The 26,424-nt window shown below is 36.0% G+C and overlaps 1 protein-coding gene and 1 long non-coding RNA gene across 17 annotated transcripts in view; both read right to left on the reverse strand.

Annotated features, from left to right (window-relative positions):
* Nucleotides 1-26,424, reverse strand: part of LOC126865758 (CUGBP Elav-like family member 2) — a 355,524-nt gene that overhangs the window by 34,384 nt on the left and 294,716 nt on the right. The gene's annotated exons all lie outside the window — the stretch shown is intronic.
* LOC126865767 (uncharacterized) lies at nt 3,605-12,014 on the reverse strand. The gene is made up of 4 exons (XR_007689665.1): nt 11,888-12,014; nt 7,799-8,624; nt 7,165-7,697; nt 3,605-6,364 (listed from the first exon to the last, which is right to left on the reverse strand). It is a non-coding gene; the product is annotated as an uncharacterized LOC126865767 (long non-coding RNA).

Here is a 26,424-nt window from a genome sequence, read left to right on the forward strand (position 1 = left end):
CATTGCCCTTTACAGTTAAAGGAACATCTGCAGAGAATTAGTCATTTTTTATTTTTACTGATACTAAACAAATGAATTTGTTATACGAATTTCCATTATCTTGTTTTGTTAAAACATTGTATTGTCCCAAATAGTAGTTCTGTTATCTATTTTGTATATAGAATAATCTTATCTGAATATTTATCGTTAGAATAGGATGATGTGTCCCCACTTACTCCTCAAACCTGATTACGATATAAACTCTATTTTTAAAATTATATCATATGGCATTAATCACCTGAAAGAAAATGATTAAATGACTTTAGCATAAAAGTATAAAAATATATACATTTATGTAAATAGTGGTATTCTAAACGTAATTTAAATATTAACGATTTGTTAACATCTATTGCTAAGATGCACGCAGGAAACGCGAATTATTTGAAAAGGAACGAAGCGACAGTGACAGGTGGAAGGCACCGCCTTTTCTCCCGATTTGCATGTGACCCAGTCCCGGCTAATCGTGAATGGTAGTCGGCCTCCGGATCGTTCGACTCGCTGTTCACGAACGACAACGCTTCACGTTAACTCATACAGGTTGTTCCACTATGAGCGAACGAAAATTTATCAGTCGATTGTTAGCGTGATTACAAATAAAAAATTCCACTCGCATAGCGAGAAATTCAATATTTAAAAAGATATCGTTTGCCGTTATCAGTTAGTAAGTTTTACCGATTTTCACGTATCTTATCGACCAAAATGTATTTCTATCCTTGAAATTAATAATCGTTCGGATAAGATGTTCTTTGTTTTATTCGGAAGATTTTAAGTATTTCAAGCAATGTCTTTCGTTTAACGCAAAGAGTTTATTTATACTACCGAAAAAGTGTGCAAGCGATAAACAACGCGATCATTCTGAAACTCAATAGTTAATTGTTGAAAGTTGGCCAACGGACGGAACGCAGATTTGATTGACTTATAGCGTGACAAGACCACCTTGTGTGGCACAATCTTGAAAATAGAACAGACATATTTTCGTTTTTGCGTCTATAAATCAGTCATTTACACATGTAAATGGTACATACCAGGGGAAAGTACGCTCTTTGCTGCTTTTCAATAACGCGTATCGTATCCGCGATGATACAACCTGTATAATAGCAGTATCAGCCCACTATGCTTAGGATAGATACGATGACAACGATGCCGCAAACGCGAGGATACGCCTCGTCGGTCTCGCGGTTGGACAATAGAAAATAACGTGTAATGCAATCGACGGCTTCGTTCCTATCGCCCACTGGTCGGGAATAATGGGCTACACCGTGGTTATAGTACAAGTAGAGCCGCGAACAATGGCCACGAGGGCCAGCGGGCGTGACGCAAGGAGTTCGCTTCTCGACCTCGCTCGTGGAATGCGTTTCTCGATGACAATAAGCTATTAGTCACTGCTGCACCACCAACGAAATAACATCCTGAGCATGGGTGACGTAACTCGGTGAACTTGGCTGATGGAACTGTTGCAGGCAAGAAGGCTACCATTGACACTGGACGTGAATTACCAAGAGGAGTAGCGATGGACGTTTGCATTTCATTTTCCAAGCGATACCATGTTTTGGATACCGTGAAAATTCGAATCGTTTCGAACACCATTCGATTGCAAATTGAATACGTATACGTAAATGACGTATATATATGGGTTCACGGTTCCTATTCTTATCGTGTTTGGATGCGACAACACGGATCTAATATATTTCCAGCTGATCGGGCTTTGCTGTTATATTAATTTACGAATTTCTTATTCGAAACGGCAGCTTGGTTTTCTTAACAGGATAGAACATATGGTTCGCGATATAGGCTAGTGGCAAACTCAAGCTACGCTGTGCTATAAAAAATATCCCAGTGCCTGACATCTCGATTATTACGTAGTGTGACGCAAAATCTTAACGGAGCGACCACTTTTCAATCTTGTATACGAAATGCCAAGCACCGGCGTGGAACGAGTCGCCCGATTTTTCGACGATATATTCCAGTTTTGTGGGGCATATGTAGATGCCCATTGAGCGTGACAAGTTACCCGACTTTTCTGCAACGACCTGCATATGCGGGACGATAACAGAGAGAAGAGAAAGCAGAACGGTGGCTCGCTCACGTGCGCACGTGATGAAGGTATCAATTAACGAGTGGACTTTCCGTGCTCCGGAGAACTAAAAAACGGAACAATGTCGCACGTTCTGTCTTGTTAAGGAAGGAAACTTGCCGTTACCCGGCTAGAATTCATCATCATTTCATCCGCGAACGCAATCTGCAAGTCGGTCTCCCGCGACTCGGCTCCATACTTTGTAGCGCGAGTTTATTTTCGTCCACGGATGTACGGCTATAAACTTCGTTTAGATGGAAAGTTCGAATAAGCTTCGTTCAGATTAGTCAGGTTGAATTCAAACAAACTGAGACCTCCTGACGTATTGATAATATACCATATATTGGGAGAGAAAGTATCTATGTTTACTTATTTTAAATTATCAATATCTTATAGGATAGGTATTTTCAATCAAATTTCTCAATACGTATCATTTGAAAAAATATAAATAGGAATAAAACAAAGAACTTTTTATCAAAAAATAAAAATGTATGCGTTAAACAATAACAGATTTCTAATTTTTTATGCGTCAGTGTACCAATTCATAAAACTCCTATTCAACATAATGTATCGCAATGACGAAAAATGACTAACAATAACGATACCGATAAAGAATTAAAAAATTAGTTTACAATCTACAAATTACAAAATTAACATGTACTCGATGATTCAGTCTTTGAGAAACCAGTGTTTTTACTAGAATTCCTCGAACGACCCTGAAGACCGCTATCCACAGACAAGTTCTATGTTCTCGTCATTCGCCCATCCTTCTTTTTGCGTTAATAAGACAGTTAGTCGTCAACTATATGCGTGTTCGAATCTCCACAGAGAAAACACGTTTAGAAGCCAACGACCACTTACGATCAGCTGAGACTGGGTCAGATGTAAATTAAGACAAGACAGCTTAGACGGCACATTCTCCTCCTCGTCGATTCATTCTCCCTACGAATTGACTTCTGAACGATACTTCGTGAAATGGAGATCGAGCTTTTTAAAATAGCAGATTTCGCAATAGAACGTATTATACATACATTGCAGCATGACTCGTTATCGTGAGTACTTTTGTACATTGCTAATTACCATAAGTGAACGTTTCTCGCGTCCCAGAATGATTAACAAATGCAAGGTGATTTAAAAATATTCCGATTGTAGGAACGGTAATGTTTGTTAGCGACAGTATCTTGTAAAGACCTTTGAAGGCAATTAACCCGACGCTATTTTACTTCTGACCGAAAGGATGTGTATGAGACGGACTGTAAGTTACTCAAGTATTAAATGTCAATGGTCTGTTTATTCGAGATTTGGCTCGGGAAGGTTCTGACCATGAAATAAGGCAGCCGGGATGTCTTCCGCTCACACGACTGTAAGAGACGATACAATACTCTCACAGTCTCTCATAGGATGCAATGTTAGTAGCATTTGTTTCTAACATGTAGAATGTGTATAATAGTATAGCGATTTTGAGAATCGTTTTCTTTGAATGGTAGGAATTTTGCGTGGGAATATTACTAGTAATTCAAGAAGGACGATCGGAAGTAATTTTCTTGTTTGTTGTGCATACAAAACAGCGTGGAGGAAGTTAATTAAATGAAAATGTCGAAGATGGACGAGTATTAATTATCTAATGAAACGATATAGTATTTATAGTTTTCAAGGATTCAATCAGCTTCCATTTTGAAATGTAACTTAGCAATTTTCCAACGTTTTATCGGCTATCGCACTCATTCAACGAATAGTTTTCTTGTTACTCTAGACTCTGGAACACAATGTTTTACGTGGGAAGCGTTCAAAAGCCAACAACGTCGACCATTCACAATCAGCTGAGCGCAACGTTACGTGTAAATCAAGATTCGACCGCGCCTCGACATCGTTAATTTGCTTCTCGGTCGCTTTATATTGCAACGGGTTTGCAAAAGTCGGTCGTTGAAACCGGCGTTGCAGCATTGACCTCGGTCCTTGGCATTCGAGGCTGCACTCTCGATGCCGACGATTCGCGCCGCGGGTCATCGTGTTCGCAGACTTTTTAGTTCGTTTCTCGAGAATACGTTTCTGTTAAAGCGGACGCTATGATATGTAGCTGTTTAAAGAGCTCCGTTTCTTCAAACGACGAGCTTCAAACCTTCGTAATTAGAATTGTGATTGCTTATGGTAGTAAAGGAAAAGAGCTAGACAAAATGGAATAGAGTTTTATAATTTAATTAGAAATATGAGAATTAGTAATTGTTACACAAAAGTTGTTCACTTTCAATGTACTAAAGTATAGTGGTAAAATGAAAGAGAGAGAAATTTAACAAAATTGAAATAACGTAGACACATAGGTATGTACGTACATATGTGTGTAATTTCAAAGTCACGGCATCGTAGAACTCAAATGTTGGTAAACTTTGTGGTTTCGATACTGATTTTCTATTAATTCCGGGATTAAAATTTTTTATTTTTCTTCTTCTTTTAGAAGAACGAAGAATCAGAAGCGATACTCGTCACCCATACGTCGACTAGCAATTTCAATCACGAGCACTACGTACGAGATCGTGCGGAATTCCATCGAAGGGCAATGGTGTCTGACTTTTCGGTACCAATAAATGTCACTTATAAAACTCGTTCTCCAGCCGGTCCACTAATACACTGACATGGCCAGTACCGCCTTTCCCGAAGCTCTTTAACTTTCTCGTCCTCGTAAAGTCGCGTTTCTTCCGAAAAAATATTTCCTGCGACAATCAGGAATAAGCAAACAGTCTACTTACACGAGAACTAGCTAACTAGTCGCAACGATATCTTTTTTCTACTCTCCGTGTTTCTTTTCTATTTTCTTTTTTTTTTTTTACACGATGAAAAATACCGAGCAATAAATTTCCGACTCCGAATGTTTTATATAAATGCACCATTGCGATCGGAAAGCTTTACGACCAGTTTCTTTGCAAACAAAACTTATTCGAATCCTTATCAAGATGGTGGATCGAGGTCGTGTAAATTATTGCTGAGTAATGCTAATTTTTTTAGAGCAATTAACATGTTGCAATGACGCGATTCGTCGCCGACGTTTAAACGCGATTAATAATATTGGTAAATTGAATCAAATTAGTTTATGAAGCCTAAATGACGTGATTTGTAGAGGTTTCATATATAAGTTCTGGGATAATGTGGTAAGTATATTTGGATAGTATAAAGCGAATGTTATACTCAACGATTATTCTTACTTGACAATTTCCAAAAAATTAACGTTAAAAAGGTAGTAATGAAAATATATTTTCAACTATTCACTCCTATAGATTAAAAACTTGCAAATAATTGAAATCTCTCGATTATACAAATTTTCAAACATCTAAAATCTAAGAACTGCCAATTGTTCTTCTCGAATTATTCTTGATAGGCAAATCACGAACGGAAGTATTTCAGAGAAGATACTGCGCTCCATTAACGAAGAGAAGTTAAAAGAATTATTCCGTGATCGTTTGCAAATGTGACCGAGAACACTAGAGGCATGCAGTTTGTCCGGTATCGACGTGCAACCGCGACTCGGCTTGCGCAATCCATTAACACGTCACCTGACTTAACTTTATTCGACATTTTCTGTCGTTTTACGAATCTTCGTCCAGTTCTTGTGACGAACGATCTTCTGCATGCTAATGTCTTTAATATGCGGAAATGAAAATCTTTTCGAAAGCCGTTGACGAATTTCTAGAATTTTTTTTTTTAGGAATAAAATCACTCGATTGTCAATAATTACGAAAACGAAAAATTTTGATCGATAATCCTTGAACGTACATATTCAAGCGACATTGTAGTTAATATCCGACGTATCATCGAAGATAAAACAATCAAAGGATCGTCGAACAGAGAAATTTATTAATTCTTTATTACTTCTACCGAGAAACGTAATAATCGAAATAGACATAAAAATCGTGCCGATAAATCTGCATATCCTCTCTTGATTCTCTCTGTTGTTCTGCGTATCGTTTTTACTTGCCTATCCGCTTAGCAGCTTAGACTCAAAGGCTCATTATGTAACTTCCCGCGTGCCAGCTTATAAGGAAGTCAAGGATGTTTGAAAGTGTAGTCGTTACAATATACTCTTCCCTTGGCATTCTTTGCAATTTTATCCTCGATGCCCACTCTCCTTTTTGTCATCAATTGTTTGTCTTTTCTGACTGAAGGAGTGTCCTACGAACGGTGCGTTTCTTTATCGAATATTGTTCAGCGTTTCTGCATAGTCTATTCTTTCTGTTTTTCGATATTGCTTATCCCCTTCAACTGTGTGTTAAAAATTAAAATTTTGTGATAGCAGTTAAAGGGAAAGAGTATGGCACAAAGGTAGGTAATTGTTAAAGTGGTAAGGAGAAACAGTTGCGTATTTGCGAGAATTTATATTTTACCGCTCGAAAGTTGGTATTTATGAAATTCACGCTGAAGATAACAGTTGTACCTATAGCCTAGGGTAATTATGATAATTATATAGAAGGCTTTAAATAGATGACTCATTCACTTCATAATGTGGCAATGTATTCGGTTTTTAATATATTGGTAACTGGTGGTACAAGCGGAAAGGGGTGATCCTACGCGAAAAAAGAAGTCGAAAATATAGAATAAAAAAATTTTTTTTTTTAAATTCTTCCATCGAGACAACGATCTACAGTGAGATCCGTTATAACGTACCGCACGCGTACCGAGCGAAAATTCAAAGTCGATTTTCTCGAAAACAAAGCGTCAAACGAAAAATTTTTATTCTATATTTTCGACTTCTTTTTTCGAGTAGAATCACCCCCTTTCCGCTTGTACCACCAGTTACTAACCACCCTGTATATATATATATACACATGCATAGTCGTTCATACTTGGTTGTTGGATAATACGGCGGTTAAGAGAATGGAAAAGAAAATTCTACATTTCTTAAAAAATGTCAATAATACTGAAAAAATATGCATAGACCTGCCGCCTATGCTGACGTAACATTTGAAGGATTGGAAACGATAATTTAAGTATTATCGAGTTCAAAGAGTGGTATGAGTAGCTTTAGAACTGAACAAATTTAAAACAATTGTTACGACACATACCTACTGTATCTCCAGTTTCTTCGTAACTTATATTTAAAGACTGTTGTTTTTTTTTCAATAATTCTTTTTCAATAATTTTTTCAATAATTTCCTGAATTAATGTGTATATTATGCTATCAACCTTTTGAATGATTTAACGAATCTTCAATGTATAATTTTTGAATTATGATTTCATAATTTCTACATTCACGATTTTGGAAACCATTTGTGCCAGTTGTTGCTTCATATCGTCTTAAGGTACCATAAATTTGAAATATTGCAGAAGTATGCCAGTGCATTTCAAACGCCTTCGCAAATAAATCGTGTCATCATAGTAAAGGGTTCATTGAAGAAATTCTTCATATCGCTGTAGTATAAATTATATGATATGAACAATGTCGATATAATATAAACTGCACCGTTATTTCCTTTTCATTATAATTTATTATCTTCGCATAAATAGTTGGTTGAAGGTAAAAAAAGCCTCTATTCACAATACAGATATTTCTTTGTTTGTGTTCATAAAAATATGAATTTGCATAAACATCAGCAGTCTATAATAATACATTATTATATAATAAATTATTTTAAAAATAACGCGTTACAAATATAAACGATACATATCATATAACTATGAACCTAAAACGTTACTCACAATCGGGTAAAGTACTTCCTTGCTTTCTATATAATTGACTAAACATCGATGGCAGTATACGGACAATGCGTTGTTTAATTACTCCTGGCTGAGAATGATATTTCCTGATGATGAGTCATCCGACGTTAGTAAAGTTCTGAGAGCTGATTAACTGTAATAAATCATCTCACGTTGCGTCGTAATTCGATGCTCTTCGTCTTTACATAGATACGTACGATAGTAGTCAGTCAATGTTTGCTCATGATAATATGTCCATATTCGCGATTCTCTTTTACCTATGCGAAATAAGCTTTATATCGTACGAAAAGTAGCTAACTTATTTGCCATTTTCCTTGAATCAACATCGTGTAGAATGTAGAATACTTCGTTAGTAGAAACAATGCTGCATGAGATACTCCATGTGTTTTCAATCTGTCATAAGGAGTTAATAATTCTAATGATAGTACATTAACTTTACCACTCAATCTGGTGTATAATATCTTAAGTCCTAAATCTTTTCTGTTAATACGTATATTTATAGATACATTCGTTATCCTTCGTAAATTTCTCATTCTCTGCTTATTTATCATCCATCTTCTGCTATCTCAATCTGCCATCTATCTATACGCGCACGTATCTGCAACGTATATCATCCGCAGAATGTTTTAATAAGAAGATTTAATAATCATCTGCATTGGTGAATTCATGCACTGCTCGTTTTACGACCTTGGTACGTTGCCTTTGTTATACCTCATCGTTTAAAGATACGGCGCGTTTGCAATAATAATATGTAGGCATACCTATATGACGCATCGCTCGTCGTTCGTTTGACGACTAACAGGACACGCTGCACAGAAATTAAACAAAACGTAAAACGACCAAAGCGTTACGCGAGATCGGATCTCCTACAATTTATTTAATATGCCATTGTATTAATTTTCGCAAGGTTCATAATTAATTAAGAAATAATTCGAGGCAATTCATAAGAATTATTCATAAATGATAGATTAATAACAATCGTGCGTTCGATTTTATGTTCCATGGATGGAATTGACTCGTTTGCGACTAAACGTTGGGATTTAATCTTTAAATTTTGTTTGTATTAAGCGCGCAATTAATGTTAATTGTATGCAAAATTGAGGAATGGGTTTACAGATAATACAAGTGCATTTCACATTATTTATGTAGAGTATTAAACTGTGTGAAAATGAATGTATTATTACAAGGTAATATAGTATATTCTCTAGGAATTTGTTGATTATTGTAACGTATTAGTAAGTATAGTATTGTAATAATCTTGAAGACTCGAAAGTCTTTCGCAGAAACTTTGTAAGAAAGAAATAAAAATGGTAAAATTTTGAAATTGTATCTACTCTGAGTTAAAGATTGACTAAGGTATGCCGTCCATTTTGAAATATGAAAAGAAAAAAAATGAGGAAAACGCGCAAAGAGCTTTAAAACTGTATATTTTTTCTACAGTACCGTTACGAGTAGCTCGAAATATCAGAAAATAAATCAACGGAACAATGAACGCGTACAGAGGCGAATCGAATCGATGCCTCGCTTGCTGATATTCTTCGTTGAGACTCTGTTCTAACATTATGGCCATTGTTGTGATTATTTTACGCGCGTGAAAAGACCATTTTTTATCAATCCAGTGACGCTTGGTTTTGACGCGATTATTAAGCATTAAACTTCGGTTCTCCCTTTTGATTAATGCTACTTCAATAAATATCAATATCAGAAAGCAAACCCTTGGCAATTATATTCCCATAGATAATCTTATAATTCGTGAAAATTAGCGAATATTCGTTAAATCACGCGTGAAACTGGCATAACGTGATAAAACGACTCTGTTTAGCCTTCAAAATCGTTCAGCAAGATTGACGTGGCGTCCTCGCGACAGTCCCATTTGGAACTATAGTGGTACCAATAGCATATTCAGTTAGTAACTTGTGAAGCGGCTCTGAAACGGTACTACCTCATGGCTAGACGTGCGCGAAATGAGAACTGGTTGGGTATTAATTAACCATACTATAATTAACACGATGCCTACGTGGCATTTTTACTCCTTTTGCTTTTATTTTTGGCTTCGGATCCTTGTGAAGAGGATAGAAACATGCAATTCATTCCGAGAAAGTATTCGAAAGCATTGGTATGTAATTTAATGGAACAGGATGTGTGAGTTAGAGCGATTAGATTTTGTCATATTCGACGCCCGATTGTTGGCGAGAAGAAAACTATAAGTAGATATTTGTCCATTCATTATTTTTCTGGAAGAGATACAGCGAGGCAAACATGTGCTGGAGTCATTGACCAATGGTACCAAAATCTTCTCAGAATGCGAAGAAGTATTTCTTCGTCTCTGGCATTTGAACCATTAAGCATTTATTTAGACTCTTTAATTAAACGAATCGAATGAAACGAAAAACAAAAAATTTGTTTCTAGTATGTATTCGAAAACTAAAATGCCCAATTTTATTACACGAGTGTTCCTTTAAACGCAAACAAAATTATTCAATAGCTTATAACGTCCAAACATCGGTTTGTTCGGTTCAATGTATGTAGTAGTACCAATTCGACAATCAGCATTAAAATTTCACTTGTTAAATTGTTAAAATTTCACGAAACAATAATTACAATTTTAAGTAATCGGTCACGCGCTCGAGCGAAATCGATTTCTACGGAGCAAACACGAACAAAGCAAGATGTTTGTTCACTGTGTAGTTAATTAACTGTGAGGTTATTCGCGAGCTTCAGTACGTGATAATAATCAGTATATTGTCGATAACAATTGGATCAAAAATTCATTTATTGCTGACGATAAGTTTGTTCAAAATTGTTTTATTAATTCATGTTAAGTACAAAAACATTTTTTAATTGATAATTTTGAAATTTTCGATGTTCAATTCTTATAGAAAGTATTATCGAATGCATGCAAAAGTAATACGTTATATAAATTTGACGTATAAGAAGCTTAGTTTTATCGTTCCAATAATCATTACATTCCGTTCCTTTAATTAACATACATTCTATATCTCCAAGCAAAATTATTACGTCTGCTGCGTCTTATTACCTCTTAATTGCTATACGTAGAATTTTTTGTATCATATAAGATTAAGACCTTATACCGTAGTCTCAAGTAGTGCATTTGTGGAAGAGTTTACAGCAATATCTAAATGGTATTGAGTTTACCTTGACTCGGACAATTGTGCCTGTGACTGATCTGTGGCCTAGATTACGTAAATTCCGAACACCATAAGCAAACGTAATACCTTAATTAGTTCTAACGTGATATCATTGATAAAGTATGGTCGATTTCTTAATCCCAAGTAATTAAGATTATCATTAAGATGGCATTACAGTAGAACAGTGGTTCTTAATTCTTTTATCTAAAAAATTTCGATATATTTTTCATACAAATAGAAATTCAAGATGATAAAGTCAATATGAGGAAAGCAATGAACAAATTCATTGCAAATAAATGAGCAAATGAACAATGCCACGACGAAAGCTTGTGGATAATTATACATACTTGTTAATGAAAACCAATAACTTCTACCAGCTCGTTAATGGATGACCAGACTGAATTTTCTAGCATTAAGCGGACAAATGAATTATCCTTTCGAGTTGGATATACGTTATAGCAGCTACAAGCTCGAGAGTGGCTACGTTTATGGCTTTATTTCAGAGCAGAGTATTACCATTTAACTGCATCTGTTTGCAAGTAATTACCATTTATCTAGTGGAAGAGTAGCGTGTTAACGATTATTTTACGTCATTAACCTTTTCTCTACTAGACTAATGTCTTAACGACCTATGGATTAATTTTTAACGGTGGATCGAGGAGAAATTTCTTCTGGAAACGAGTTACGGATATACACGTATGCATACAACTCTTTCTTGATAGTAATTTAGCGTGCATCAAACTACGACGCGAGGTTAATCACATTGTTTGGAAATGTTTAAGAGAAATTTTTTACCCATTTACCGAGCAATTTTAGGGTGAAAATATGCGTTTAACATTTAACATTTTAAAATTAGGATTACGTTAAATGTTTAAGTTGCCTCGAAACATTTTAATATTTTGATTAAAAAACAGGCGGATACCTGGAACAGAATAAGGTGTATTTTGTGGTTGTGGTGCCCAGTAAGCTTGACTGATCGCTGGATAATGACTTTTCGATCCAAGGCTGGGCCCAGAATACTGCTTTCTGCTCTTCATTGCCATCGTCGCCTTTTCCTCCACGTGCACCGTGTGCGGGTAATTCGAAATGAGTCGTGCACGCAATCTCGACGCTAACTCGCTTTTCAACAAACTCAGACTTCACGAATATTAAACTCCACAAATATCACTGTATAAACATTCACCAAGGACGACAAAACAAAACAGTCAACGCTTCGCGATGATAATATTTTGTTTTCCAGTCTACACGATACTTATTTCGGCATGCCGACAGGTGATTTCGAACGAAACTTTTGTACAAATGAAATTATGTACGGCTGTTAATCGATAGAAGAATAATTCATGCAGCAGCGATTTACCATTTATTTTTAATAGATTATATACGTTTTTATGCAGATCGTTACGCGTTCCGACGCAACACGTGTCTTGTGTCCAATGTTCCGATTATTTGCCGCAAACGGATCTCGCTCTTACATAATCACACCAACGATGCTCATGAAACGTGGAACAATCGTGACAACAACGATCGTCGATAGCAACGGTGCGAGGCTTGTTTCTGACACCGTCGACGTATCGACTTGTCCGATCGGCTTGATCGCCAATCAAAATAAAACGGCCTCTGTCCGCCAGCCGAAACAACGCTTCTTCCATCGATTCTAGCAGAATTTACTGTAACGATCGATTATCCATGGCTCCGATGTATACATTTGGATTTAATGTTGGCCGATTACGTACATTTCAGTCTAAAACAAATACGTCGGAATAATGGTGGTGGACAAGCTGTCGGCGCGATGATACTCTGACTCGAGTACTCGAAAATAGATGCTGTCTGCCGTTCCAGGAACTTTTGCTTGGCGTGCCTGTGACCGATGATGATAAGGCACGCGACTCGCGACAACGATCCTTCTGTATCGTGTAATTCACCTTTCTACGTAAAACTTTTTGTCGCTAATCAGAGTTATAACAGCGGTTCACTAACTGACTACAATTCGCTTATTTGGCCAGTTATCAAGGAAGATGTATTTCTAGAAATTCTCTCTTCTCCGTTGAGCATGAGCGAGACACGGATACGTGACACATTTGTTTATTTTATTGCGTTATTCGTGACGAAATCGAAGAAAAATTTCCAGGTAACATAGTAAGTTGATATGATTTTGTTTTTCCAAATAATCGACGATAAGATAAAATGTAGTCCATGGTATTGGTTCGTCAAATTCAAACTTTGGAACAGCCACGTTTCATACGTATCGACATTGACCTATTGTTAAAAACCCACTTCACAAAAACAGTTTCAAGAACCGATACGATAACGACGGCCATTTAACGAAGCAAAATCTTAACCAGTTAACGCGACATTACCTATCGACGGCACTATCGATTAATCGAATCACCATCACAAGAAACAACGTCCAATAGCAACGCGAGCTTTTACGATTTCACCCGCGCACACGATCGTCGGAAATGTCGAATACGCGCACGCCTATCCTCGCGTGCAACTTGTGTGTTCACGAGCGAGTGCACGTTGCATATATATGTGTGTGCGTGTGTGTATCGCGCACGAGAAAACACGCGACCGTTGTCTCTACCGGTGCCGTATAAACGAACGGTAGGACTCAGTTCGTCGCTCGACACTCAACAAGTGAGAGAACCGGCGTTCGCCTCAAGCTTCCACTGCCACTCGTCACTTCGTACTTCTTCGTGCGCTCACGACTGTTTTATTCACCTCCCCTGACACCTCTCGTCCACAAACGTCCCTTCTCCTCTTTTCGCACGAGTTCGTCCTATCCTTGTCGCTCTCAATCTCCTCTTCCTACCTTTGCGTCTTCGCACCTCCTTCTTTCGTCTTACCGCCGTTTAACCCTATCCCTACCCATTCTTCCTGGTTTCAAGCATCAGCGCATCAAACGTTCAATTTCCGCTTCTGAGCTTTACGCGAGCGTGCAAGTCGAATATTTAATTTCCTCTTTAATTTTGAATAATTTCACTGGCAGGTATAAAAAACTTTATTGAATAATGTATCGTCTACTTTTTTTTCTTTAACAATCTTTTGCCATCTTCCAAGCATCATCCAAGTTTCATTATTCCCCCTTTAAAAAGCTTTGCTTTCGTATAAAACGATAAAAATACCACAATCAAGAAGAAACGAATAAACTTCCCAGTCAGTCGTATACGTATATAAATGATGAAGTATTAATTTTGTCTTCGTTAAAAAAAAAGAAGGTTTCGCTTATGGATATAGATACGATAGCCATGACATATGTCGTCCGATATAATAGCTATACATGTAATATAAACCTAATTATCAAATTATACCATTTAATAGATAAATATCGTAACACCACTTAACAAGTCTTAACTGCATTTTTCTTTCTTTAAATATTTCAATATGGTATTTAACGACTTAATCAATATTAAAATCAGATTTCTTTGGATTTAGTCGTTGTTATTATTCTATTAAGAAGTAGTCCTTGAAAAAAAAAAGAAAAGAAAAAGAAAAAGAAGACTAGGTATTTGTTTTCTTTTTTTTTACTTCAATTCTTATGATAATTCTATTCTAATTCTATTCTAATTCTATTCCAATTCTATTCCAATTCTATTATAATTTTCATTGGAAAATTACGAAGTTTCTTTGCAACAGGTAAGGTTGTTTTAATAATTAAAATAAAAAACGCAGAATATACACACTGTATATTAAATTCTTTTTGTATTTTCAAGTTATACAATAAAATACGGAGTATATAGAATGATATTATATCACTTCTTTAAAGGTATAGAACCAATAGCATTACCCGTACTAATAAATTACAAATTTCACGTGAATATCTAGAAGCTTCTTATCGTTAGACATGTGTCGTGGCAAATAAAAAATGGCAAGGAATTTTACGTCTTTTATGCTTACAAGATAATATTGCTCATGAAATAGGATTATCATGCTTCGATTATCAATGCAATTATTCTAGATTCCTGTTAATATTGCCAGCAAAAAAAAAGACCAGTGTCAATCCTTGTGCTTTTCCTTCAAACCTTTTTACTCGTCCTAACATATTATCCTACTCTCATAATGCAGTAAATTCACTTATTTGTAAAATTTAAAATAACCACAATCAAACAAATTTTACGGCGAACGATTTGCTTTGACGCATTCCATTCACGTACCTTTAACGTTGTTTTGGCTGCCCTTCCTTCCCCTTCTCTTCCGCCACGATTTACGAGATTAGATCATATCGTGTTCTAACTTAATATGCTCCCCGTATTAAGATCACACACCATCATCCGGAGAAAACAGAGCAACCGATTGCGAGCCAACAGAAAATCGTACGACCGGCCAGAGGCACGCACACGGCACATGTGACCTGCTTCGAGCGTAAAACATTAAAACACAAGTTGGATTCTCTTCGACCAGGAAAAAAAAGGAGGCCTCTTTAGTTTAGGTTACACATAAGCGTAGAACGACGAGATACAGTATCAACTGATTGTCATCGCAAGACACACATTGATCGCAGAATATTGTGCCACAGTACAAACTCGAAGTAGCATGCTGTGCGTTAGAAAACTCAATTTCTGTTTCAGTTGTTTTGGACGTAGCTTTGAACTTCGGCGTTCTATAGCTATAGAATATGGCTCTGTTTTAGTAACAGTGTTATTACGTGTGTGATATAATAATATATCACAGTAGCCATTGTAACTAAGCACGGCAGCTAAATCTGGGATCTGAAACTGATTCAGATATAACAGAAACAATTGTGTACGTATATCGTCCACCTAAATTCAAATATAAAATAGATATAAAAGTTACGACATTTTAATAACAAACAAGAACCTGTTATCATGAGAAAGAAAAAATAATTTTCATTAACACACAAGCATGCCGAATAATGTAAATACAAATGCAACAATGTGATACCATTTAATTTAAAGCTTATAAAAAGGTTCTCAAAACATTCGTGCTGCTGATATGAAATAGCCAGTGATAACATCAGTGACACGGCTTGTATCCGGTGTATGTCACGTTACTGGAATCTGACGAATTACAGGAACGTGCAATCACGATCCTACCGTGTTCTCATCTTCTCTTTATCCCATGCACGAACTTCCTGTTTTCATTGGTCCAGATTTTTGGCTGCAGCGCAAACACAGAATGCGGAAAAATAAAAACTCCTGCTGCACAACAATGCGTTTGCATTGTTTCACGCTCGTTACGCGCTTTCCAACAATCGTGACATAAATTTGGGATTATTGCTTTACTTTTTAACTGGTGAAGCGAAAGGCTCGTTACTGCCAGTGATAATCTGGCTTATGGAAAAAATAGATAGAATCGCGTTCGGTAAAATTGAATTGTATGTAGTGAGATAAAAGAAAGGGTAGGAAATGTTAAATTAAATAGTTGAAAGAAAGCTGTGTTTATCCAATAACTGCCTTAACTTCTTCGAAGGAAAATGCTATTATTCGTCTGTTTCATTTTTATTTAATTAATAGGTGTATCGTTAGAAGATAACATTCAATAGATCTATAGTTTTTAATTGTAAAAAGTATCGCGACCTTTTCTCAGAGAATACTTCCGCAAAAGAGGTTCCCTTCGTTGCATCCTCCAAAGATGAGTAATTCTATTTTGACACTTGCAATTGAGTTAGAATGGTAGGGTTCAACGTTGATGAATGGTAATTGATATTTGTGGTACGAGCGACACCAACCCGGCATGGAAAATACGTAAACGGACACGAGGGCCAGAAATATAATTGCGCTTATTTACGAGAAAGATTCGGTGCCAACAGTCACCGAGTTGATGAATTACAGTTGGTTATCATTTCAACATGGACACACCGGACATTTAGACCGAGTGGTTGATGAAAACCTAAAAGAAATTTTTATTTGAAAAATTTCAATGAGCGAATAGCATACAATGTATGAACGTAATATACATATATGGTATATTTTGTAATTTTTAAAAGTTATATCCTTTATATGGTATTACGTAATATGTAGGACAAAAGATTAAGAATTCTATAGCGCGGAAAAATATCTACAAAAATTTTAAAGACATTTTTATGCATGTTCTTTCCGATTTCTCACGCTTATCAACTTCGGTCATTTTCAAGTTTATCTTGAATAATGTACATTGTGAAAGAACGCGTGATGTAACAGAAAAATAACGGAACCCATCGTTACCAATTCTCCTATTTGTTTCTTTTCAATGACGTATTTTGTACGAACCAACTGTTTAGAATAACCAAACTGCGTGTCGATCTTCTACGGAACTGCTGAATTATTTAAAAGTAACACAAAACGGTTATCTCATACAATGCAAATCATTTTTTAGTCATCGTTCTAGTTCTATTGTAGATATTGCATGCAACTTATGGGAATATCCCCATTTCTGGTAAATGTGGATAGCTCTTAACGCTTTTGTATATAGTAAATATAGATAAGAACTGTTTTCTTTGTTATTTGAAACGCAAATTTCTTATACAACTATTAAATACTTTTCTGTTTTCATCTCTCTATAGTTGGAGCCAAGTAGTCAAAATCACTGTATATAGTATAACATTACATTATTTGATAAATTAAAAAAATTTTTAGGAACGAAATACTTTAGTGGAATATTTTATCACTCGTATTTTGACCCATTTTCTATAAATAATCGCATCATTTTTAGTTACTATACCAGTTATTAAATCATCTTACATAGGCATCTTGTAAGGGAAATTTAATCTTGGCGTAAAAGCTAAGGCAAATAAAACATGTTCCACGTTCGATGCGTTAAATATACGCTGAACCAAACATCGTGGTGTGTATCTACGTTGGTCTTTGTGTACATCGGTTTCACGGCGAAAACATCGATAAATCGATCATCGTTTCTGTTTTTAGTTCCGTGCATAGTCGGTTAGTTTGCAAATCAATTTCCCTTGGTGAGAAATTTGCTGTTGAAACATAATGCGCACAGCTGCCCGCTAAACTCATCTTCATTAATAAATTATCAAACCACATCGAGACGTGAAAAAGGAGGCTTCAAGAGTTGTCAACACGACAGGCTTCTAATGTCAAAAAATCAAGTTTTCTTAAAACCGCTATTTTCAAAAGTTTTTTGTTCGGAAAATATTTGAAATTTCGTGCTTGTCAAGTAAATTATGTGTAAATTGAATCTTAATTACAGACCACTTGTATCTGAGAGAATTCTGAATTTTTGCTTCATGACTACTGCCTAGTTGAAAATTTTAGAAACTCCAACACTCGAGCATATTCGATTATAAATTATCTAATAAATAAAACTGGATGCTATGTACATAATATATATCATATATTTTATAAAGTAACGTTTATCGCTAGAACCATCCAACAACGACGATTTTAATTCACTTTTCTCAATCGATCTATTACTATTTTCTATTCTCAATTTATTTTCACCTCGCTTCAATAAAAAAAGTTACAACAAATCATCCTCGATACTTCACTATCCAACTACCCGTGAATCTCACCAAGTCCCTATATACAATTCAAAACACTCAAACACAATGGTCGGTTTCACTAACCGAACTCTCGATCGCGTGTTTACAAAGAGACCTCCATTCCTCTCTTTTACATTTTAATTTCGTGCAAGAGGAGCAAAAGCAGTAGACACAGATAGTATAGTCAATGGAAGAGATACAGCGGTATTATACAATCGGTTCGGAAGTTGTATCGATATGTTTCATTTGGGAGGAGGACTCTCTTGCACAATAATCTACTGATCGATAATAATAGTGGCAAACTGTAGATTGTAGACTTCCACGCAAATAGCTTTTACACGTTTACCTCATTTTTCTCAGATATTTCGAAGTGTTAGTTAAGATACTTGAAGCAAAGACAGATGTCGCCACTTAATTTCCGACCTCACTATTGTTATTCCAGCAACCATACAGGACCGCGCCGATGACTATTGGTCGATTCACGGAGGGCACGAGGTCATCGTTGGCATCGGAGTTTCATGGATATTTGTGGCCTGTCCCTACTCGAACGACGTCGATGATGCATTATTTATACGCGGTCGGTTGTATCGCATACATCGTCATCATCGAAGTGACGCATTATCGATGAGAATCCACGCGTCGACGCTGTTGTAGGAACTTCCTTGAGACGTCTCAGCCACCGGATATCGCCGTTAGAGACAATTTTTATTCGAATTTCCGACCACGATTCCACCGTATCTATCCATTCTTCTGTGTATCTCGAATCGTGCCGCCTCGTAGATCGAATAAATTTGATCGTTTCGTGGATTCCGATTGGATCTGACTCCATTGTGAAATTGTCTCTGGTCCATTCCTTTTTGTTTCAACCTTAGATGATTACGGAAATATGTGGAAATTGGTTGAAAATATATATATATATATATATATATATATATATATATATATATATATATATCTATGAATTACGTATTCACGTAATGAATGACGATTTAAAGTAATCATCGATAGAATGAAATAGAATATTAAAGTTGAATTTACCAATTACTGATTATACAAGAATTGAGGGATTCGTACAAAAATAGGATACCACAAGAAACAACCTTTGTTGCTGAAGAATAACATGTTTGTGTTAACAAAATTGTTATTTTATCAGGGTATCACAAGTACTGTTTTCTTAGACGGTGATTTACATATAGATATGACTCAATCTAATAACAACAGTACAGGGGAGGAATATAATATCCTCCAGTACTTCGTTGTTTGTATCTCTTTTGTACTTGTATATGTTACATGTATGGTTGATTATACCAACTTAATTCGAAGATTGTTTGGACATTGATCGAAATGGACAGAAAGATCGGGACTGGTGATGACTGGCGATCCGATACGTACGAAACGCGTACAGTTTGCCACCGATTACCGTCGTGTCGTTTAGCTGCAAAACACCGATAAATAATGAGTCAAGGGCATAGATGCAGGCGAAGGAAGCGAAAGACAATGTGCGTGTTCCATTATTCATGGCTGCATTTGCTTTCTTAGTAGGATCTCTTTTCAAGAGGCTCTTTAACATAGAAATAGTACAGCTATTCCTTGAGTAGAAACAGTAATATCCTTTTAGGTAGATTTTTATCGAACCTTCAGAGTTCATCTAGACGACGAAGGTTTTTCAAGGTATAGACGATCGCCAGCAAATGAATTCATTTGAAATGTCTGCTGTTCCATTGTGCGACGGTTTTACTTAAAATTGTTTTCTACCGTGTTTACGTGTTTATGTTTGCCGTCTCGTTTCTTAGACACATTGAAAATGAAAGTTATAATTTGTTATATCTTGAAAATAAAATTAGAAGCTTATAATTGGATATCATCCTTTTCTTTCGTAAAAACTCATTGGTTGTTCAAATGTCTTGTATATTTTAATATACAATCATTTTTGTTATCTTATAAAATCTGTATTGTATAGTTTCGTACACTAGCTTCATTCTCCCACTCTATTATAGGTAGTACGATATAAGCTAGCGAAAATCGATCAACTCTTCAAACAAAATAACGAATAGAGCAAACAAGAGGCGATAATAGGCAAGTAATTTGCGTGAATCGCCGCCGCAATATATTATTCTTTGTCCGAATTACACCTTTTGACTAATTACTATAACTAATGCGCTCAACAGAATTATTTGATTCGTTCGCCTTGACACTCCGACTATTGTATTTGGCTGAATTTCCAACTAATGGTTCTAAACTACTATAAATCGACCTATCAACGGATGCTGTGATTTCGTGCATAGCTTGAGTCATCTTTCCCCTTTGGCCGACATTTCTCCTATTAAATCTGCCGCTTATATTGTTGCAGGATAGAATTCCTGGACAAAACTCACGGTTTTCGTGCCAACTGTTACATTAATTCCCGTCCACGTCGTGTTTCTTCTACTATCTAGAAGTTGAAGCAGTTTGTCGTTGAATTCATTAAATTGCAATCTCGTCTCCGTCCAGGTATAATAATAAATTTATTACTATATTACAAATGTTTATGCAACTGTGGAAGATTAAAAAAGCAACGAAACATACGGAATGGATACAGCACACAAAAATATCGATATCAAGAATAAAAAGATTTCGTATATAATTATATATCACTCAAAGAATCGATATTTATATCTGAAGAGGGATGGTCAAGAACCACATTGCACTTGGAGATTATTTTTGTTACGACGATAGGAAAACGTGGAACATAGTGAAGTATTACTCTCTTGAAAAAGCAACATTCTATGTATAGGATTTATTTGCGCTTTAACAGATTATCATACGGTGTAGTAGTATGATAATGCGTGTACACGTAATAAACTTGATAATTATAAAATATCAATGCACACGGTAAAACAGAATATGAGATGACGAAATAATTTAAAAGTCGTTAGGTATGTCATATGTGATAACGGGAATAATTCGTGACAATGTGAAAGTACATTAATAAATCAGTAAAACAATAGTAATGACAGCGAACGACCGTTATTTTCAGCGGGTACGACCAAGTTATATAATTCTGAAGTTTGTTTTCATCTGCACATTTTATAGGCAGTATTTTTCTTCCCTGTATATTTTCCTGAATGTTTGTAATTTCGCCGTTATACAGATTTTTGATATTTACATGCAGACTTTAAGCTTCTTTAAACTCCGAAAATCGTGGAAACTGTGCAACTATTAAAAGCTTCAAATATTGAGAATAACACGATATATTCTGCCGTATGATTTTGATAACTGAATATTGCATAAATTCTTTGAAGAAAATAATCGTGAAAAGGCAAATTCACTTTTAGGAATGAGAGAAAGAAACTTAATTTCACTGAATTTTATTGAAAGTATAGTGTTTTAGGAGGAAATTAATGGAATAAAATTATGTGAATGGTAAGGGAAATGTGAAAAGAACAGAGAGGTTTTACTAGTACGTAATTTTTGAAACTTCATTTTAACTTATATGTCCTGTTATATGTTATCCTTTTATATATTTATACAAGGATTATAGCAATTTAGTTTGATTTTAGCGTTGAATGCGATCCATTTTGAACAGCTTATCGCTGCGTTTCTAGATTATCCAACTCATTCGAGGCAAAGAAACTGATTGAAATCATTAGCAATCTGTCGCGAATAAAATCGAGATAGATGACTATGAATGAGTCTGTTAGGATCGTATGCATTCATGATTAGCTGACCTTCCAGTTCTGTTACGCGAAATGGATTTTCCACGCATGAAATAATTGATGACGCTTGAAAGGCTTTCCTTGTGACCGAATGTAACGGAGAATAATGCATTCGAATTCGCAGCACCTGGTGTAAATTAAAAATACGTCGGCAATAACATGTTTCCGTGTAGTTGTTTCGGGTATGTGTAAAGTGTGACGTGTTAACCAGAAATGGATATCTCTATCAAAAGGATTCAAAAAATCGTACGTTGATCAAAGCGAAATCGCAAACATTAAAAAATAAATGGACTATGGATAAACGTGAATTACTCTTCGCGTAACGATACTTTGCTTTTTGGTAAACATCGATTATTTTCTTACTTCATACGATATACGTATACACGTATAAACACATCATACTAAAAGTTTAGAAGTGTTTCGTTGTTTCGTAGTTTCGTAGTTCACCTAGAAAAAACTAAAGATAAATAAAAAAACAAATGGGGAGAGAATTCTACGGGAAAGAACAAGTATTGTGAAACATTTTTTTGTATAAAACTTTGTTTTCAGCATAGATTTATAAGATTAAACGTAGGCCTTTGATAGTAATCGTGAAAAGCTATATTCTATGTATACTGGATTTTTTCAGAACTGTCAGATTCTCTTTGGTCACCGTGGTGTTAAATATAATTTTTAAATATAATTTTTGCTAGTAATTTTACTTTTTAAATAATCATTTAAAACCTGCCATTGATCATTTCAGATTGGCCATTGTTAACAACATGTACCAATCATACAATTACTCAACCTCAGTCAATTTCATACAACCAAAATAAACCACGTCCAATTCCATTAGAATTCTTGAGAAGACTTCCTCTTCCAACATCTCACACACATCACATGCAGAAATAACATCTAGTTCGCTTTCGCGTTCTACAAGATCAATGAATGGCTGGCGTATTAGGTATTTAGGATACACAAATCCGTCCATTCCGAATTCTCTTCCACGTATAATAGGATTTGGCAACCTGCAGTTTCTCAGTTCCGGTTGCGGTACGTTTTACGAATCGGTTCTTTTCGGGCACGATACTAAACGGTCGAGCGTGATACTTACTGGTTCGACGAGCGGCGATTTTATTATGCGGCATCCGTTAAATATTAGCTGTAATACAATATAATATGTGTACGTGTGTGTGTGTGACGAAGCAACAGTGTACGCGGTGTCGAGCTGCGTTGTGTATAAATATTTGGCCGAGTTCCAATTTGCTTCACCATTCCGCATTGGTCGCGAGATTCGTACATTTGCTTTTCCAACGCCAAAGCCACTTGTAAAGACCACGATGACGTGTTTCATTTCTGAATGCTTCCTACCGGACCAAAACGTACAAGGGAACCGTAATGACGAGAGAAGATGCACGGCTGCTTACGCACACGATCGTTCTTGTCACGTTTTACTTCTGGATGTTGATTTTTCCTTGGTATTTGTGTTTCAATGTTGCTTGTGGTTGCTGTTTTATTCATGGCTATCGATATTTCTTTGATGTTTCATTTACAGATGTTTATTTGCCTATTAGTGTTGCTGATCGTTGATGTTCCGTGTATCGATGCTAATTTTTACTTTGTTTTCTATTCGTGGATGTTATTCGATGTTACACGAATGTCGTTTGTCATTGGTATTTCGTTCCATTAATAAAGTATAGGCTAATTTTTCTTCGTTCAACGAGGTTACTCTCCGCCATATCGAGAGCTATAAATTTTTCATCAGAAACCGTATCAATTAAAATCACGACTCAACATTTTCTAATCTCAGCTCGGAAATGCTTAACGAGATTTAAGCAGGAAATACTTTTAGTTGCATTTAATTTAAGAACAGTATGCATTTGTCATTTACATCTTAACGAAGGAAATGCATTTCGAAATCCGATGTACATATCCTGCTTTTAAAGGTGTACATATTTTCAGGATCGATTTACTTTATTTTTTCATAAATGAAAAACACGTAAATACGATTAAATTCTGATAATTTGAAATAAACAGCTCCGAAATGAATTCGATTTAACGAGAATTCGAATTAAAATCAATGAGATAGCAGTTAACAATTTCTCATTTCATAATTACTTTTTCTTGTTACGATGATTTAATGAAATATGCGCACAAAGCTTTAGTTTCAATTCGAAACATAATGGTAAACGAATTCTTTTTTAATGTGGTTAATAACCGGTGATACGATAAAAGATGGGTGGTGGCATTAGCCTGTTATATTTAAACTTCGGGGCAATGACATTTCATATACGTTAACGTAATACTGAAATGTAATTCACGTATGATAATTGATCATTGTCAATAAATATTTACTACGAATACTGTTATATCTGAATCTGTCGCCAATTAATTTAACAATAACGATGAACATGATAAAGGGCAATGAAATTTCCAAGAACGTCAAGAGAGAGATCGCCAGTAGAATCTTTAACGCGAGCAAGATCATACCGATGTTCGTCGATATCGAATCGGTAGCCAATTCTCGTATTCCAGCCCGTGGAAGTATCTGCGTGGTTTCTTGGTATTCCGTCTCGAACGAGTGCCAAGTGCATTCGAATCAAATCCGCGAAGCCGTGTATCTTCGTTCACGCGTTCGTTTGCCAGGAGAACGTAGAAATGCGGGGTCGCATCACGTCGTTAATGTTATTCATTGCCGCCAGGAGAGACGGAAACGCGTGTTACATACTTCCGTTACGGGCCCATAGGCCTCTGTTTCGGTAATGCACCGTAGTATGTTTGTAATCCAGTAATTAATCCGACTAAACTAAAGAACGTGTCAACTTGCCTTATTCTCTTTTACTTTTACCTTTACAATTATTCGCTAGAGCAAAAACAACAGACATTGATTACGCAGCAAGATTCCAACGAAAATGGACGATTATGTCGTGAGATGTCAGGATTATATCGTAGTAAGTAGTTTACAAAAGATTCCACAAACGTAATTATTTTACGTGGGTTGAAAAACCTTAATGGCCCATATATCAGTATTCTGTGCCCTGCTATTATCGTCTATCTCATCGATGCGATATCGATTCTTAGTAAATTAATGAAATAAAATCCTATTCTAACTAAAGAACGACTAAATTAAAGAACGTGTCAACTTGCCTTATTCTCTTTTACTTTTACCTTTACAATTATTCGCTAGAGCGAAAACAACAGACATTGATTACGCAGCAAGATTCCAACGAAAATGGACGATTATGTCGTGAGATGTCAGGATTATATCGTAGTAAGTAGTTTACAAAAGATTCCACAAACGTCATTATTTTACGTGGGTTGAAAAACCTTAATGGCCCATATATCAGTATTCTGTGCCCTGCTATTACCATCTATCTCATCGATACGATATCGATGCTCATACTGCAACGATATTTCTTAGTAAATTAATGAAATAAAATCCTATTGATTGATACTTTTGTTAAAACCGATACAAATTCATTTTCACGTCACCAGGACGTTTTCCAATCGCTCATACTTCTTCAAATTGTACCGCTATTCATGCGTTTTCCCTACAATGGAAGAAATTAATAATGCGTGTTGCGTTTCGTTCGAAACTCGAAGAGAGAAAGGCGTCGAATTTCAGATTATTTAAAAGCAAACGCTGCCATTTTATAGAATGACGCACACAAGAAATCCTAGTAAGCGTGGCGTGTAAAAGGTAATCAGGCCGAGTAATTAAAATCGCCGATCGTATTGAACACTGTGACCTATTGCGAGCGACGATTTGTGTCGCCGTATTTATTAGCTTCATGTACCGTTTTCGATTCGCATGGAAAAATACTTGTTCGTCAACGTACACGGTTCACGCAATTCCTCACAATGATGTTATTATATTCCACTGTTATAAACACGGTATTTACATGGAATGTGTTTTTATGCAGACCCCACGTACCTGGAAACTTGTTTCTCATCGTATGGTGTTTGGTTTTATTTGCAACCAGGAGTTCCGCGCTATATGGATTATTGCCGATAGACGAAGCTAAGTTAATAAAAAATAATTCTGTAATTGAATTAAAATACTTTTCTTCAAACGTTTAAACAAGGACTCAGGAGTAATTTTCCTTCGACCGTTGTTTATACACGGATAAAATATATCTTTGTTTAAGCGTGCAATTAAGCGATTTCTTGGAGAGGAAGCCAGATCTAAAATAGCTTCCCTTTAATGCAAGCGAATAAAGTTAATTTCCAAGTGCCATATTATTCCGTGGGTAAACTTTCAATGGACGGTAACGTCGATTTCTTCGCCGGAACAATTTAGAACGGCATGGCGGCGAGCTTGCGAGAAAGTTGGTTCTATTTACC

Source organism: Bombus huntii, chromosome 5 (assembly GCF_024542735.1).
Source record: "Bombus huntii isolate Logan2020A chromosome 5, iyBomHunt1.1, whole genome shotgun sequence".
NCBI classification, from domain to species: Eukaryota; Metazoa; Arthropoda; class Insecta; order Hymenoptera; family Apidae; genus Bombus; species Bombus huntii.